This window comes from Ranitomeya imitator, chromosome 5 (assembly GCF_032444005.1).
Source record: "Ranitomeya imitator isolate aRanImi1 chromosome 5, aRanImi1.pri, whole genome shotgun sequence".
In the NCBI taxonomy this organism is placed as follows: domain Eukaryota; kingdom Metazoa; phylum Chordata; class Amphibia; order Anura; family Dendrobatidae; genus Ranitomeya; species Ranitomeya imitator.
In genome coordinates this window covers 49,785,984-49,804,824 of record NC_091286.1, presented here as the reverse complement: position 1 = coordinate 49,804,824, position 18,841 = coordinate 49,785,984, and the positions used below count along the sequence as shown (strand labels likewise).

General features: G+C 46.4%; 1 protein-coding gene across 1 annotated transcript in view; it reads right to left on the bottom strand.

Moving 5' to 3' along the window:
- STON1 (stonin 1) overlaps nucleotides 1-15,263 on the bottom strand; it is a 115,750-nt gene extending 100,487 nt beyond the window's left edge. The window contains exon 1 of the mRNA XM_069768653.1: nucleotides 14,883-15,263. The gene's annotated coding sequence lies outside the window, so the exon portion shown is untranslated. The remainder of the gene's footprint in view (nucleotides 1-14,882) is intronic.
- Between the last annotated feature and the right edge of the window lie 3,578 nt (nucleotides 15,264-18,841).

Sequence of the window (18,841 nt, the reverse complement as noted above, 5' to 3'; positions counted from 1 at the left end):
ACACAAGTATCCGTCCACCTACATCTCCCGTCACATAAGTATCAGTCCACCTACATCTCCCGTCACGCAAGTATCCATCCACCTCCATCTCCCGTCACCCAAGTATCCATCCACCTCCATCTCCTGTCACACAAGTATCCGTCCACCTCCATCTCCCGTCACCCAAGTATCCATTCATCTCCATCTCCCGTCACAGAAGTATCTGTCCACCTACATCTCCCGTCACACAAGTATCCGTCCACCTACATCTCCCGTCACATAAGTATCCGTCCACCTACATCTCCCGTCACGCAAGTATCCATCCACCTCCATCTCCCGTCACCCAAGTATCCATTCACCTCCATCTTCCGTCACACAAGTATCCATCCACCTCCATGTCCCGTCACCCAAGTATCCGTCCACCTACATCTCCCGTCACATAAGTATCCGTCCACCTACATCTCCCGTCACATAAGTATCCGTCCACCTACATCTCCCGTCACGCAAGTATTCATCCACCTCCATCTCCCGTCACCCAAGTATCCATTCACCTCCATCTTCCGTCACACAAGTATCCATCCACCTCCATCTCCCGTCACCCAAGTATCCATTCATCTCCATCTCCCGTCACACAAGTATCCGTCCACCTCCATCTCCCGTCACCCAAGTATCCATTCATCTCCATCTCCCGTCACACAAGTATCCGTCCACCTACATCTCCCGTCACATAAGTATCCGTCCACCTACATCTCCCGTCACGCAAGTATCCATCCACCTCCATCTCCCGTCACACAAGTATCCGTCCACCTCCATCTCCCGTCACCCAAGTATCTATTCACCTCCATCTCCTGTCACACAAGTATCCATCCACCTCCATCTCCCGTCACCCAAGTATCCATTCACCTCCATCTCCCGTCACACAAGTATCTGTCCACCTACATCTCCCATCACAAATATCCGTCCACCTACATCTCCCGTCACATAAGTATCCGTCCACCTACATCTCCCATCACACAAATATCCGTCCACCTACATCTCCCGTCACGCAAGTATCCATCCACCTCCATCTCCCGACACCCAAGTATCCATCCACCTCCATCTCACATCACACAAGTATCCATCCACCCCCATCTCCAATCAAATATGTATCCACCCACCTCCATGTCCACCTCAATCTAACGTCACACAAGTATTTATCCACCTCCCGTCACACAAGTATCCATCCACCTCCCATCACACAAGTATCCATCCACCTCCATCTCCCGTCACACAAGTATCCATCCAACTCCATTTCCAATCAAACATGTATCCATCCGCCCACCTCCATCTCCCATCACACAGGTATCCATCCACCCCCATCTCCAATCAAACATGTATCCATCCACCTCCATCTCCAATCAAATATGTATCCACCCACCTCCATGTCCACCTCAATCTAACGTCACACAAGTATTTATCCACCTCCCGTCACACAAGTATCCATCCACCTCCCATCACACAAGTATCCATCCACCTCCATCTCCCGTCACACAAGTATCCATCCAACTCCATTTCCAATCAAACATGTATCCATCCGCCCACCTCCATCTCCCATCACACAGGTATCCATCCACCCCCATCTCCAATCAAACATGTATCCATCCACCTCCATCTCCCGTCACACAAGTATCCATCCACCTCCATCTGCCATCACACAAGTATCCATCCACCTCTATCTCCCGTCACACAAATATCCATCCACCTCCATCCCATGTCACGGAAGTGTCCATCCACCTCCATTCCACGTCACACAAGTGTCCATCCACCTACATCTCCCGTCACAAAAGTATCCGTCCACCTACATCTCCCGTCACACAAGTGTCAATCCACTTACCTCCACTGTCACACAGGTATCTGTCCACCTCCATCTCCCATCACACAGGTATCTGTCCATCCAACTATCTTGTTACACAGGTATCTGTCCACTTACCTCTCCTGGCACTGGTGTCTGTGCAATTGTCCTCCTGTCACACACTTCCGCCTGTATTTTGTGTCATGCGAACCTATTCGGCTTTTTACACTTGATTTCACATCTTGTTTGTATCCCTCTGCTGTGGCACCTGAAGGACTTTTCAGGACATCGCATGAAATCCGCCAATTAAATGGAGCAATAGCACTGATCCATGCACACCAGAGATGCACCAGTGCTATTGCCTAAGATATTAATTGGGTGGGGTCTCATAAGTCAATCTCTGATCCATTTACATTTATCTACAATGCAGTAAATTACTAATTTACCTGAAGGGGAATCTGTCAGTAGGATCAACCCTCCTAAGCCATCTATATGGGCATGCAGGACATTGAAAGTTGAATAAAATGATACCTTAATATCTACGATCCAATGTCTTATTCCAGAAAATTCACGTTTTTCTTAATATGGAAATGAGCTGCTAAGATCTACGGGCCGGACATAGATCTCTCTGAGAATCTGCTTCCAGAACTTATTGTAAATTAAAGGGGCATTGTAGGTGTGAGACATGTAATAACTGAGTATGCTCTCCTGATGTTAATGTAGAGCCCCCTTTCATTCAAAATAATCTCTGGAGGCAGATTCAAAGAGAAGATCTATGTCCGGCCCATAGATCTTAACAGCTCATTTACATATTAAGAAAAACGTGGATTTCTCTTGAATAAGACACTGGATTGCAGATATCAAGGTACCATTTTATCAAACTTTCTATGACCTGTATGCCCATATAGCAGGGTTGATCCTACTGACAACAAAAGTTGTAAACTTTGCACTATATATGTACTTCCCCAAATCACAATCATCTAGCTTTCCTGCACTCTCCTGCTCCAGTATCTCAGATTACTGAGCAGAATTTCCATTTAGAACTCCGATAAGCTGAGAAATGAGCATAAGTGGGTGCTATAGTTATGGCCACACTGGTTGTCACCGCTACCTTCCTATTACTGATAAGTGATGGGATAAATTGGGTCATTTATTATGGGATCTCACGATCTTTACTTCCAGGAAGAGTTTGCTTACTTGCTTGCACTTCTTGCGTACTTGTCTAGACAGCAGCTTGTCAGTGTGGATACAATAGTCACATAGAAAGCAACCAGCCCAGCATGATACAGATAATCCGTGAGAACAAGTGTGCACTGGGTGTAAGTAAATAATAATAAATAATCAGATCCGCAGCAATCCACAAGATCAGTTCTGTTGTCTGCACAGAATTTTGATTTGCACAACAAAAAATGTACTTGAAAAATTAGTTTAATTTTACACTATTTATGTATTTTATGTAAAAATCACTTATTTTTTTTTACCACCAAATGGAAGCATCAGTAGCCTTTGGTCACAACTGCTTGGAGGCTCCTCTGAAAATTCTGGCATAGATGTTGTAAAAAAATATTGGCAGTAAAATGAAAGACACAGTGACAGACCCTATCTCTAATCTGTTGTAGAATAGGTTATTGCTATATAAATAAAGAATATTATTATAACGATTATTATAGTCACTGGTGTCCATTGGGTGTAATTGCTGTTCATGTGATTGATCTCTCCTTGAATTCCGTTGTTCTATTCTTATGATGGAATAGAAAAAAACAAAACAACACAGATGTGGAGCTCAATGCCATCTTAAAGGAGTAGCTGTGATACTGAGTCATTGCTCACGGATAAGCCGTGAAGTCAGAAGGACCGAGGACAGATATAAGAAGGGCTCGTAGTACAGAGGGGTAAAACAAAGGCGAAGTCAAGTAACAGTGTGGGGTCCAATGTCAGCAGGATACGTCAAAATAAGGGGATAAGAGAAACGGATAGTCAGGGACCAAGGCCGGGGTCAGGTACCTTAGGTCAGAAAGTATCAACAGCAAAAGGGATAACACACAAACAGTCCCAACAAATTCAAGGCCCGGCAACAAGATAAAAAAAAATCAGACACAGAGAATAGAACACACATCACTCAGCAAAGCTACAGCTGACAATGGTCTGCTCATAGCTAGCCAACTAAACAGCTAGCAAAATATCAAGAACGGGAGACACCTGAAGGAACGCCCGCAGGCTAGGCCAGACTGAGCAGCAGGGCTCTCAATCAAAATGCTGACAGGCAATTGTGACGCCCAGGAGACCGGGGTACCCAGCACCGGACCAATGGAGTCTGTCTCTTGAGGGGGATGTCACGGGTGGCTTGACCCGGTGCTGTGGCCTCAGGCAATGCACAGTGTAAGGGGTATCATGAGGGGACAGGCACTTACTTGATCAGCAGCAGATTCTCCCAGCGGTGACGATCCCGATCCTGGATAGATGGCTATTGTCCAAATGAAAGACTGAGGCACTGAAACGTTTAACCAGTTTACTTTAACATAAAAGGATTTACAACCAGTCCTGTCACCGAAGTCTGTATGGGAACTCTGAGTTACTTTGACCCTGCCGGGGTCTTCGCCTCTTATTGTGCGCAATTTCTGTGTGGCCCTGCTGCTGTATGTGAACTGGCTGCCGGCCCAATCTGTTCCCTCCGGGTCCTGGTTCGACGGGCAACCCGAGTCCTTTTATCGGTTTACCCCCTCTGGGAGTACCGCTGAACTCTGTGTCTGTTGCTGCGTCCGGCCCTAGTGAAGCTGCTATCACCTCACGTTTTTCCGGTTGCTGTATTATATATAATGAATACAGCCACGGATCCGGTATCCGTCTTTGCGCCTGTTCTGGGTAGTGATTAATGCTACCCGGTTCTCACAATGTCCTTTTTCTCTATCCCTCTTCTCCTCAGGCCGGTGATTTAGGCCTGGTAACAGTCACAGGGCTGTTAGAGATTCAACTGTATGACCTCTCATTTTCAGCTCCTTAGCCCAACTGCCATTTCTTCTCTCAGACCAGAATGGATCAAGGGGAGTCTCTGGAGCTCCCCCTTCTGGCCGGAGGTGGTAGTGCAGTCTTGCTATTTTAGTATTTGTACTTACTGTCAGTAACTATTTTTGTGGCAAATACCCCTAGGGGTGCCACATTCCCCCTTAGTTAAGAACAGTACTCCGGGACTGTGGGACAATAACATTTTGAAATAACAATTAATATGTACAGAGTCTTAAAAATGAAAAGTTACAAAAACCACTCAAGGAAACAAAAATAGAGTTCTGTAAAAAAGTCACTTCAAATAGCGTCCATTAATACAGTTCTATCCTTGAAGGTATTAGGAAAGGCACTGTACTTAGTGTCCAGGAATTTAGTTCCATTTTTCCAACGGAGTTATCAATATAAAGTCTAAAGAAAGTTCAAAAAGAGCAAAAAGCAAAGTTCAAAAAGCAGTCTTTCCGGAGCTTTGATTTAGTGCCTCCGGGCTGATAAAAAGTTCAAGAATATGCAATAAGTTCATACAGACAAATCTCTGTAGGCACTGGGCTTAAACGTTGCAGACTGATAACAATGACTATACTACATTTTCTGTTTAACTATATACGGCATAACATATATACAATTCACATTATGAGCTTTATAGTTGGTAATCTGCATACCTGGCCGGTAATTGACCCTGGGTACTACGCTGTGATCTACGTAATAGCGGTGTCTCTTCATGTGGTGTACTACTGTCTACTGCGGATGTAGTATCTGCCCGCTCTGCTAAAGATAATTCCACGACTATGGAGTTGGCAAGTCCACCGTGAATGGGATTACTCTGACCAGGAATCTGTTCTTCCTGGCCTGGAACCTCCTGTAGTACGGGGTCAGCCTCTTCCTGTCTTGGGACTTCTGGTATTGGGTTCGGTGTTGGGTAAAAGGCCACCATGGGAACCACTACTGCACCATGGTATGTTAGTAGGGTTTTGGGAAAGTCTCCTATACAGGTGTGATACACTTCCTCTTCTTTTTCCTTTACTGGTTGAACCTGTATGGGTTGAATAACTTCTGGTTCTGGCTGGACAACGTCTGGCTCTTTCAATGCTTCCGGACACAATTTAAGATTGTCTCTTGACACTAGTACAGATGTTAAGCCTCCGTTTTTGCTAATGAGACACATTTTAGGATTATCCACTCTTGTTGGTAAAACTGTGTAGGGTACGGCTTCCCACTGATTGTCCAGTTTATTGGTTCGACGATTTCTCTTGAGCACTTGGTCACCCGGTCTTAATGGGGTCGCTAGAGCATTCTGGTTGAAAGTTCGCTCTTGTCTTTCTCTAGTTTGCTGAAGGCTTCTTTCCACACTCTCTTGCACTTGGCGATACTGCTTTTGCCGTATGATATCCCAATTGGAGTCTTGAACTTCTGCGTCTGGTTTCAGAATTCCCATTTCTAGATCGATTGGTAATTGGCCGGGTCTTGCACGCATAAGGTAAGCTGGGGTGCAGTTGGTGGAGCTCACCGGGACATGATTATACAGATCCACCAAGTCAGGCAATTTCTCTGGCCATTGATTCCTTTCTGTCTCAGGTAAAGTCTTTAGTAGGTCTATTACAATATGGTTCATCTTCTCGCATAAGCCGTTTGTTTGTGGATGATAGGCCGTCGTCCGGATCTTTTTGCAACCATACATATTACAGAATTCTCTGAAGATCTCTGATTCAAAGGCTGTACCTTGGTCGGTGAGAACCTGTTCCGGATATCCATGGGGTCTACAAAAGTACGTTTGGAACGCTTTGGCTGCTGTTTTTGCTGTCAGATCTTTTACGGGTACTACTACCAAGAAACGTGAATAATGGTCCACGATGGTCAAGGCATAGACATAGCCGGACCGGCTTGGTGTCAACTTCACGTGGTCCATGGCTACAAGTTCAAGTGGTTGTTTGGTGATTATGGGCTGCAGTGGTGCTCTTTGGTTCTTTTGATCGTTTCTTCTGAGGTTGCACGGGCCACAATTTCTGCACCACTGTTCGATTGATTTTCTCATCCCGACCCAATAAAATCTTTCTCTTAGAAGTACTTCTAACTTTTTCCAACCGAAGTGACCAGCACCATTATGGTAAGCTTCGAGGACCATCTTCACATCTTGTTTAGGCACAATAATCTGCCAAACCAATTCATGTGTTTTCGGATTGGTGTATCTTCTACAGAGCTTCCCTTGATACAGGAACATTTTGCCTCTCTCTTTCCAGAGTTGATGCGTCTCTTCTGGGGCATCCTCATCGGGATATGCACTTTGCTCAGTCAACAGTTCCTTCACCAACTTCACAGCCGGATTGCTGTCTTGGGTGTCAGCCCATCTATGGTGTGCTAACGGATTAAAATTCACCTCTTGTTGTTTCTGATAGGTACTTGACTGATGATGTTTTGCCTTGGGACGATGGAAGGCTGGTAGTTCAATTTCTTCAAGCTCCCCCGTTTCCTCTTCTACATCTCTCAAGTGTGGCATCCGGGACAGGGCATCGGCATTTCCATTCTTGCGACCTGCTCGATACTTGATTATGAAGTTGTAATTAGATAACCGGGCTATCCATCGCTGTTCTAACGCACCTAATTTGGCTGTGTCCAGGTGGGTCGACGGATTGTTGTCAGTATAGACAATAAATTCTGCAGCGGCCAGATAGTGTTTGAAACGCTCCGTCACAGCCCAAACTACTGCCAGTAGTTCCAATTTGAAGGAGCTGTAATTTTCTGAATTTCTTTCAGTAGGCCGGAGCTTTCTACTTGCAAAGGCGATGACTTTCTCCCGACCTTCTTGCTTTTGTGACAGCACCGCTCCTAGTCCCACATTACTGGCATCGGTGTAGAGGATGAAAGGTTGATGGTAATCTGGGTATGCCAGAACCTCTTCTCCAGTTAGTGCCTTCTTTAGTTGTTCAAAGGAGTCTTCCCTTTCGTCGTTCCACTGAAAAGGAGGGTTTCGGTTTGAAGGTTTCTTCGTCTGCCCTACCAAGGTGTCTTGCAAGGGTGCTGCCAACTTGGTAAATCCTTTTATAAATCTGCGATAGTAACCCACCAATCCCAGGAATTGTCTCACTTCTTTTGCGCTGGTAGGTCTTGGCCAATCCCTTATGGCGCTTATTTTCTCGGGATCTGGTGCTACTCCCTCCGAACTCACGATGTGTCCCAGGTACTGTACCTTTGGCTTGAGAAGGTGACATTTGGATGGCTTGACTTTCATGCCATACCTGGATAAGGCTTCGAACACTTCTGCCAGGTCTATTAAGTGTTGTTCGTAAGTCTTTGAGTAGACGATCACATCATCTAGGTACAGGAGGACGGTCTCGAAGTTCTTGTGTCCGAGGCAGCATTCCATCAGCCGCTGGAAGGTACCGGATGCGTTGCAGAGTCCGAACGGCATGCGATTAAATTCACATAGACCCATTGGTGTGGTGAATGCCGTCTTTTCCTTATCTCTCTCAGCCACAGGGACTTGCCAATACCCGCTTGTTAAGTCTAAGGTGGAAAAATAATTAGCAGATTTCAAAGCAGTTAAGGACTCTTCTATCCTAGGCAAGGGGTAGGCGTCTTTATGGGTGATGTTATTAATCTTCCGGTAGTCTACGCACATTCTCATGGTTCCGTCCTTTTTTTTGACAATCACTAGAGGGGCCGCCCAGGGGCTACAGCTGTCTCTTATTACCCCGGCCTGTTTCATTTCCCTCAGCATATCTTTTGCACATTGATAGTGAGCGGGCGGTATGGGTCTATATCTTTCTTTTATTGGGGGATGGTCACCTGTGGGGATTGTGTGTTCTACCCCTTCTATCCGTCCGAAGTCCAATGGGTGTTTACTGAAGACTTGTTCATATTCCGTCATTAGCCTATACACCCCTTGTTTTTGATGGGTAGGTGTTGAATTTATGCCCACGTGTAGCTGTTGGCACCAATCCTCCATTTCTCCATCTGAGCCATTGCCTTCCACCTGACAGGTTGGTTCTAAGGGCTCAATGGTTGTGATGGCATTGTTGTCAACAGTATATAGCTTTGCCATTGTAGCATACCTTGGCAAAGTGACCTCTTCCTCTCCACAGTTCAAAAGTCGTACCGGCACTCGTCCCCGGTGTACCTCGACTATCCCTCGTGCTGTGAGTATAGTGGGCCTGCTGTCGGTGTACACTGGTTCTATTAAGGCTTGATAATCTCGTCCCTTAGTACCAATGGCTGCTCTACACCATACCAGCATTTCTGTTTTTGGTGGGATTACAATAGATGTTGGATCACTTACCCTCACACTGCCGATTTCTCCACCTGCAACTTCTACCTGTTGCCTTAACATCAATACTTTTATTTCCCTCCGGAGAACTCTCTGCTGGCAGGATTGGGCAGTTTCAGCAATTTGCTGTAAGACAGAAATGACTTCGGAAAAGCAGTTCTCTAACACATTAATTCCTATCAATACAGTTGGTTCACAGTTCCGCCGGTCAACATCAACAACAATTATACCCTGTTTCTTCAATTCTACTTTACCAATCTTTATGGTCATCTCCCTGAATCCTAGTTTCGGTACCAACTTACCATTACTGGCCCATATATCTAGTTCAACATCAGAGGGCCCTTTATCAATATCTGCATCAGCCCAGTACCTCTTATAAAGGATATACGGTATAGATGAAATCTGGGAACCTGTGTCCAGCAAAGCGTTGAGGGGAATTCCGTCCAGCACGATAGGGATAATGGGTCGTCCTCCGATGTACCTGTCGTGCCAGGGTGTTGGGCCTTGAAAGTTCATTCCTGCGAAGCGGCCCGCATTCCCAGGGGATTCCCGTTTAAATCACAATCTCGTGCAAAGTGGCCCGGCTGCTGGCAACGGCGGCAAATGGGCTGTCCATCCGGTTGGTAGCGGTCGCGGGGTCGTCCTCTCCATGTCGGGTATCTCCGGGGTCTCATCCATGGAACATCCTCTCTACAGTTTGCCAACTCCATCTTGTGTCCTCTCATCTCCTGCATGGTTTTAGCCATTGAAGCAACAATATCAGCTAAAGAGTCAAGCTTTTGTTGAAGAGCCTCATTAGTACTGGGCCCCAGGGGCTTAGCAATGGCCCCAGACATAGCTGATGTCACTGGCACTCCCTGTTGTTGAGGTGCCTCTGCCATGGGTTGCGCAGGATCCTGATCCCGAGGTGCCTCTGCCAGCTGGAGACGTATAGCGCTCTCCTTTAATTGGGCAAATGTCAATTCAGGGTTCTTAAAAACAAGCATGCTCACATGCCCCCGGTGAGAAGGGGTGTAGAGTCCCTCAATAAATTGATCTCTTAGCAGTTTATCCGCTCCGGTGTTAAAAATGGGTTCAGCCAGTGTAAGTGATTTAAGGGCTTCCTGCAGGTTTAAGGCAAAGTCTCTCACGCCCTCATTAGCTTTTTGTTTGCAATTAAAGAATCGTATTTTAGCTTTGCTGCTGGCCGTGGTTTCAAATGTAGCTTTTAATCCAGCAAATATGCGTTCAACAGTGCCTTTTAGATCAGCTGCCCATGCTGTGACTTCTCGCTTAGCATGGCCACTTAACTGCATCATCAGGAGACTAACACGCTGAACTTCACCCACAGGGAACATGTCAAAATGGGCCAGCATCTTTTCTCTGAAATCGTCAAGGGTATTAGGCTCACCTTCATACATTGGAAGCCATGGGCCACCCGGGGTATATGGCATCAGCACCGGCATGATGGGCGCCACTCCTTGCACCGCTGCGCTGCCGGACTCTCTATTGACACTCTGTCTTTTAGCTGCATTAGCGTTGCCGGGTGCTGCGGCGTCTCCGTGCTGCGACATACTGTGCCCCCTTAGTTAATCCGGACCCTTCCGGTCCTCCGCTTCCGTCGGGATAGTGTAGATTCGTTCCGCTGTGCAGCAGGATCGATTTTCCCCTTGCTCTGATGTCAGAGCGCTCAGCTTGGTTCCGCCCACAATGACACGCCCCCTGCTGCTCCTGACGGCCGCGCGCTCTGTAATGGCGGATTCTGAAGTTTTTCAGTTAGACTGGGGCTCAGGTGATGGCGTAGCTCAATTAACAGTCTCGTGCCTAACGGTTATGAAGTGATTACCTCAGGGGATGGCGGCCATCTTTACTCCATTATAACCAATGGGGAAAAGTCACTTTCAATAGTTTTCAATGGGGAATGGATTTTTCTTTAATAAAGTCAATTTTCAAGATTTTTCATCCCAGTTTTCACAGTTTTGGGCTCCAATCACGGCACACAATACCCGGTATACGGGCTGGCTGCATCCTGTTCGTGACGCCAATTGTGACGCCCAGGAGACTGGGGTACCCAGCACCGGACCAATGGAGTCTGTCTCTTGAGGGGGATGTCACGGGTGGCTTGACCCGGTGCTGTGGCCTCAGGCAATGCACAGTGTAAGGGGTATCGTGAGGGGACAGGCACTTACTTGATCAGCAGCAGGTTCTCCCAGCGGTGACGATCCCGATCCTGGATAGATGGCTATTGTCCAAATGAAAGACTGAGGCACTGAAACGTTTAACCAGTTTACTTTAACATAAAAGGATTTACAACCAGTCCTGTCACCGGAGTCTGTATGGGAACTCTGAGTTACTTTGACCCTGCCGGGGTCTTCGCCTCTTATTGTGCGCAATTTCTGTGTGGCCCTGCTGCTGTATGTGAACTGGCTGCCGGCCCAATCTGTCCCCTCCGGGTCCTGGTTCGACGGGCAACCCGAGTCCTTTTATCGGTTTACCCCCTCTGGGAGTACCGCTGAACTCTGTGTCTGTTGCTGCATTCGACCCTAGTGAAGCTGATATCACCTCACGTTTTTCCGGTTGCTGTATTATATATAATGAATACAGCCACGGATCCGGTATCCGTCTTTGCGCCTGTTCTGGGTAGTGATTAATGCTACTCGGTTCTCACAATGTCCTTTTTCTCTATCCCTCTTCTCCTCAGGCCGGTGATTTAGGCCTGGTAACAGTCACAGGGCTGTTAGAAATTCAATTGTATGACCTCTCACTTTCAGCTCCTTAGCCCAACTGCCATTTCTTCTCTCAGACCAGAATGGATCAAGGGGAGTCTCTGGAGCTCCCCCTTCTGGCCGGAGGTGGTAGTGCAGTCTTGCTATTTTAGTATTTGTACTTACTGTCAGTAACTATTTTTGTGGCAAATACCCCTAGGAGTGCCACACAAGCACACCGTACCCCCAGACTGGCTGCCAGTCCAGCACACTCCAGATCATTTAGGGTGGCTGAGCTGCCACTCACGGCGTCCCTAGGCCACAGTGAGAGATGAAACCGTGATAGTAATCTAAGTAGCCTAATTAAGACAACGCCAATGAATATGTGTTACTGGGGGACATGGACATTATAGAAGTGCAAGGTCAGACAAGGAGCAACTCCTTCTAGTAATAAAAATATGCACAAAACAGGACGTTATGATTCCAGCTTTTTCTGACTATACAACCTGCAAAACCAAAATTAGAGCTGACTACGCCTTTAGTTTATTTTCCAAGGAAAATGAGAATTGTGTCCAAGGTGCTTCTTGGAAGAAAAGATAAGTCCAAAGACAACATGTTGTGGGTCCATCACGGGGTCGTCTAGTGTGCCGCAGCCCAACGAAAGCAAATACGAATCTGACTGCATTGAAAAATAAAGCTCACATGGTCACCATTTTTAAAGGGAACTTATTGCATGATTCGTGGTGTCCTAACCATAGGCAGCATGAATCAGAGATCGGCTCCCTCATTACAAACATGCTGTGGCAGACAACGGGAGAGACCGTCAATCATGCAGAAAGGGATTGCGGAGCGTCCGGGGGTGGCATACCTCCATGACTTATCTTCCGAGCCACCTTGTCCCCGGCCCCCTTTTCACTTATGTACGCTGTAATGTTAATCATAGATTTTGGTAACGAGGGAGCCTGTCTCTGATTCATGCTGCATATGGTCCGGGTAACATGAATTATGTGATGGGTTCACTTTAAAGTCCCCATCTAAAAATCCCCATATAAATCCACATACATCATCTCTTCCTAAACGGCATCACCGACACGGTCATAGGCAAAAGTCCACTAGCTTGTAAAATCATACTTCAACCGAAACAAAAAGACAAAAATTGAGGCAGCTTTTTTGCCATTTTCTTTATCAATAATCTAATAAATATACAAATTGTTTATAGAATTCATCCCATCTGGAAACACTGGGGCAGATTTACCATTTTGTTATTTTTTTGTCATGTTTGTATGGTCATTTGTTAGTTTTTTTTTATATATTCTTTTTTACCCCCAAAAAAGAATGAATATGTGCGACACACTTGACAGTTTTGTTTTTTTTTTCAGTAAGAAACTTTACAAATGTTGACATTTTAATATAATAAACTCTGCTTTTTGCTGCATTTTTTGGGAAGGGGGGCAAATAATAGCACCTCTGATCTTATTTATTATGGCAAAAAATGTCTAATTCTAAGGCCGGGTTCTGACAGTCGTACAAAATCTCGGACGTGACTTGGTCCGTGTGCCCATCCGGGTATCAGACAACTGCAGGAGCTGCCTAATCTAAACCACGGGCAGGTAAGTTCAAGACTGTACGCTGAGGATAGAAGTAGTAAAACTACGTAGTAAAAACGTATCCAAAAAGCTTCTAGGAATATCAAAGTCTTTCTATTATTCTTCACCTCTTTGGGATTTACTAACATAGTAGCCAACATATCAGCTATTGACAAATGCAAGGAAATGTTTAGCAGCACCTGGGAAGTTGTAGAGTTTATTTGTGACACTGCAACATTTACTTACTGTTGCAAAAAAAACAAAAAAACTTCATCAATTTAGGACTGCACTGCTATTGTCCAACACTGACCTTTCAGGTTTGTTCATGCTGTTTTTTGTTTTGTTTTTTTTAATGGAATATTTGCTTATATTGTTAAATAATAATAGCAACAGCATAAAAGGTATCTATTTTGTAGTCGTTCCAATAGACATAGGGTCAAATTTATTAATGTATTTACGCCTGACAAGTGTAAAAAAAAAAGGTAAAAAAATTCCTTCACCCCTTTCTGGGCAGGGTGTCTGAATCATGGAGAACACGTCTGATTTGTCAATGATTTTCAATACTTTGCTGATGTTCAGGAGCCATCTGGAGAGAAGTGGCGTAAAGTGACCAAGATTGAAACAACATTTTTTCATCACTTTACCTTTTTTTTTCAAAATTTGGAAATTTTATTCCACCGCTCTTGGTATATTTTGAGCCAAGAAATAAAGTAAGATAGGGCACATCTGTACTTATGAAAAAACTGTTATTTATTATATTATATATTATTCTATTATTGTACTGTATTATATTATAAATTATTCTATTATTATGCTATATATTATTATATTATTTTACTACATATTATTCTATTATTCTACTATATATTATTCTATTATTCTACAATATAATATTATATATTCTAATATTATATATGTAGACTATGCATATTTATAGCTCAAATTAAATATCAGTCACTGCTAAGAATAAAATAACTGTACAGAATCATAAAAATTAATAATTAATGCAATCTGTTTCCTGAGTTCTGCATTATCTCTGTGTGGCTATTTATATAGATGCAGCAGAGCTGGATTTGTTTTTTAGATCCCCGGGCTGAACTCTGCATCCGTTGATGTAACTACTTATTGCAGTCCTATGTAGGATGAGGGAAGATACACTGTTATCATGTTATCACACAATGACGTTTCCGCTCTGCTACATTTTTCCATCAGGAATGGTTGTGTAATTTATTTCATTATGTGTTAGAGCACTATGATAACTGTGCGGAGTTTAGACAATGCAGCAAGTTTACCTGCAGTCCTATGTAAAGCACATAATGTTTTGCCCAGCATTGAGCTGTATTGCAGGTAACGTAGCAGAGCTGAGTTTGTCTGATTCTGAGTAGTGAGCAGTTGTTCCCCTGCAGTCCTATGTAATGTCACTAATAGTACAGTAGGATGATGCCGAGCACAGCCTCAGCTCTGCTACATGTGGAGGAGGGGAGGCCACAGACAAGGAGCCTGAGCCCAGACCTGTTACATGGAGGGGACATTGGACTCACTTGTTGTCGGGGGTCTGGATTGCCGGAAGCAGAGGCCGGGCTGTGATCCGGGGGGGGCCGGCTCACTTCATCAGCAGCGGTCGGGGGTCCTGCTGCTCTGAGCCCTCAGGGACCGGGTGATGCTGCGGCGGCGGCGGCTGCGATGTGGAGGGGGAGGCTGCATCTGACAGAGGAAGTTCTGCTCTGCAACAACAAGAGAGAGGGAAAAAAAACTTTGCTGCCTGGAGAAGTTGAGGGCAGGAAGAGGAGACTTTCCAGGAGCCGTGTGATGTCAGCCGGGTCTGCTGCACCAGGCCCAGGATCAGGTTCCCTCTCCGAAGGAAAGAGTTAAAGGGAGTCTCTATGAGACCTCCTCCCCGAGGGCAGCACTCTCTGTCTGCTGTACTCTCTGTCTGTCTGTCTGCACTCTCTGTCTGTCTGCACTCTGTCAGCTGCACTCTCTGTCTGTCTGTCTGCACTCTCTGTCTGTCTGCACTCTCTGTCTGCTGCACTCTGCTGCACTCTGTCAGCTGCACTCTCTGTCTGTCTGCACTCTCTGTCTGTCTGCACTCTCTGTCTGTCTGCTGCACTCTGTCTGTCTGCTGCACTCTCTGTCTGTCTGCACTCTCTGTCTGTCTGCACTCTCTGTCTGCTGCACTCTGTCTGCTGCACTCTGTCAGCTGCACTCTCTGTCTGTCTGCACTCTCTGTCTGCTGCACTCTCTGTCTGTCTGCACTCTCTGTCTGCAGCACTCTCTGTCTGTCTGCACTCTCTGTCTGCTGCACTCTGTCTGCTGCACTCTCTGTCTGTCTGCACTCTCTGTCTGTCTGCACTCTGTCTGTCTGCACTCTGTCTGCTGCACTCTCTGTCTGTCTGCACTCTCTGTCTGCACTCTGTCTGTCTGCACTCTGTCTGCTGCACTCTCTCTGTCTGCACTCTGTCTGTCTGCACTCTGTCTGCTGCACTCTGTCTGTCTGCACTCTGTCTGCACTCTGCTGCACTCTCTGTCTGTCTGCACTCTCTGTCTGTCTGCACTCTGTCTGTCTGCACACTCTGTCTGTCTGCACTCTGTCTGTCTGCACTCTCTGTCTGCACTCTGTCTGTGCACTCTCTGTCTGTCTGCACTCTCTGTCTGTCTGCACTCTGTCTGTCTGCACTCTGTCTGTCTGCACTCTCTGTCTGTCTGCACTCTGTCTGTCTGCACTCTGTCTGTTCTGTCTGCACTCTGTCTGTCTGCACTCTCTGTCTGTCTGCACTCTGTCTGCACTCTGTCTGTCTGCACTCTCTGTCTGCTGCACTCTCTGTCTGTCTGCACTCTGTCTGTCTGCACTCTCTGTCTGTCTGCACTCTGTCTGCACTCTGTCTGTGCACTCTCTGTCTGTCTGCACTCTCTGTCTGTCTGCACTCTGTCTGTCTGCACTCTCTGTCTGTCTGCACTCTGTCTGTCTGCACTCTCTGTCTGTCTGCACTCTGTCTGTCTGCACTCTGTCTGTTCTGTCTGCACTCTGTCTGTCTGCACTCTCTGTCTGTCTGCACTCTGTCTGTTCTGTCTGCACTCTGTCTGTCTGCACTCTCTGTCTGTCTGCACTCTGTCTGTTCTGTCTGCACTCTGTCTGTCTGCACTCTCTGTCTGTCTGCACTCTGTCTGTCTGCACTCTGTCTGTCTGCACTCTGTCTGTCTGCACTCTCTGTCTGTCTGCACTCTCTGTCTGCTGCACTCTCTGTCTGTCTGCACTCTGTCTGCACTCTGTCTGTGCACTCTCTGTCTGTCTGCACTCTCTGTCTGTCTGCACTCTGTCTGTCTGCACTCTCTGTCTGTCTGCACTCTGTCTGTCTGCACTCTCTGTCTGTCTGCACTCTGTCTGCACTCTGTCTGTCTGCACTCTCTGTCTGTCTGCACTCTGTCTGTCTGCACTCTCTGTCTGTCTGCACTCTGTCTGCACTCTGTCTGTCTGCACTCTCTGTCTGTCTGCACTCTGTCTGTCTGCACTCTGTCTGTCTGCACTCTCTGTCTGTCTGCACTCTGTCTGTCTGCACTCTCTGTCTGTCTGCACTCTGTCTGCTGCACTCTGTCTGTCTGCACTCTGTCTGCTGCACTCTGTCTGTCTGCACTCTGTCTGCACTCTGTCTGTCTGCACTCTCTGTCTGTCTGCACTCTGTCTGTCTGCACTCTCTGTCTGTCTGCACTCTGTCTGCTGCACTCTGTCTGTCTGCACTCTGTCTGCTGCACTCTGTCTGTCTGCACTCTGTCTGCACTCTGTCTGCTGCACTCTCTGTCTGCTGCACTCTGTCTGTCTGCACTCTGTCTGTCTGCACTCTCTGTCTGTCTGCACTCTCTGTCTGTCTGCACTCTGTCTGTCTGCACTCTCTGTCTGTCTGCACTCTGTCTGTCTGCACTCTCTGTCTGTCTGCACTCTGTCTGCACTCTGTCTGTCTGCACTCTCTGTCTGCTGCACTCTCTGTCTGCTGCACTCTGTCTGTCTGCACTCTGTCTGCTGCACTCTCTGTCTGTCTGCACTCTCTGTCTGTCTGCACTCTGTCTGCTGCACTCTCTGTCTGCTGCACTCTGTCTGTCTGCACTCTGTCTGCACTCTCTGTCTGTCTGCACTCTGTCTGCTGCACTCTCTGTCTGCTGCACTCTGTCTGCTGCACTCTCTGTCTGCTGCACTCTCTGTCTGCTGCACTCTCTGTCTGCATCACTCTCTCACTGATATAGATGATTAACACTGACATTTCCAAACTGTACAATGAGTCTGAGCTGCAGCACAACAGGGTCTGCAGTGCCGACCCCTCCCCAGCTCCAACTGGGGGTAAAGAGAAGGCTATAGAATATCGGTAGCCAGATACAGAGAGAAGGATAAACATACAGCGCCTTGTGAGAGTATTTGGCTCCCTGGAACTTTTCAACCTTTTACCACATATCCTGCTTCAAACATGAAGATACCAAATGTACATTTTTGATGAAGAATCAACAACAAGTGGAACACAATTCTGAAGTTGAACGAAATTTATTGGTTATTTTTTGTTGAAATTCAAAAACTGTAAAGTGGGGTGTGCAATATTATTCGCCCTTTAACTTAATATTTTGTTGCGCCACCTTTTCTGCGATTACAGCTGCAGTCGCTTGGGGTCTGTCTCTATTAGTTTTGTACATCGAGAGACTGAAGTTTAGAGGGACGGCCGGGTCTTGGTAGATTTTTTCCAAGAAAATGTACAGATTTTTTTAGTGACCTATATAGGTTTGAAGTGACTCTGGGGGGTCCGGGTCCCATATATTGGAAACCCCCCAAAAGTGATACCATTTTAAAAACAGCACCCCCCCCCCCCCCAAGACCACCCCCCCCCCCCCCTCCAATACTGAAAACTGCTGTCAGGTAGTTTATTAACCTTTCAGGTGCTTTTCAGGAATTAATGCAAAAGTGACAGGAAAGAAAAAGTGTATTTTTACCACCTAAATGCCGCTAACTTCTGAACAGGTCACTGTAGCCGGCAGACTCTAAGGCCACTATTTGGTCATGAATTGTCATCGCAAACATCAGGACCACACAATCATCATCTCAGGGTGCCGATGGGGTTTAATAGCGAGCCCCCACACTCTGTTAACCATTTATGTGATGTAGTTACTATTGAAAGCAGCATCTAAGGGGTTAAACAGATTGATGCCAACACTGATCGTGGCTGATGTAGCAAGTTGTCAGCTATAGTGTATAGCCGACACCTGCTGGGTTGTCACCTGTATGGGGAGGCTATCCTCTTATATCTCAGGTCAGTAAAAAGACGTATTGGCGGTCATTAACCCCTTAATCCCATATGACGTACTATCCCGTCGAGGTGACCTGGGACTTAATTCCAAGTGACGGGATAGTAAGTCATATGCGATCGGCCGCACTTACGGAGGGAGCGCGGCCGGGTGCAGCTGACTATTGCAGCTGACATCCGGCACTATGTGCCAGGAGCTGTCACGGACAGCCCCTAGCACA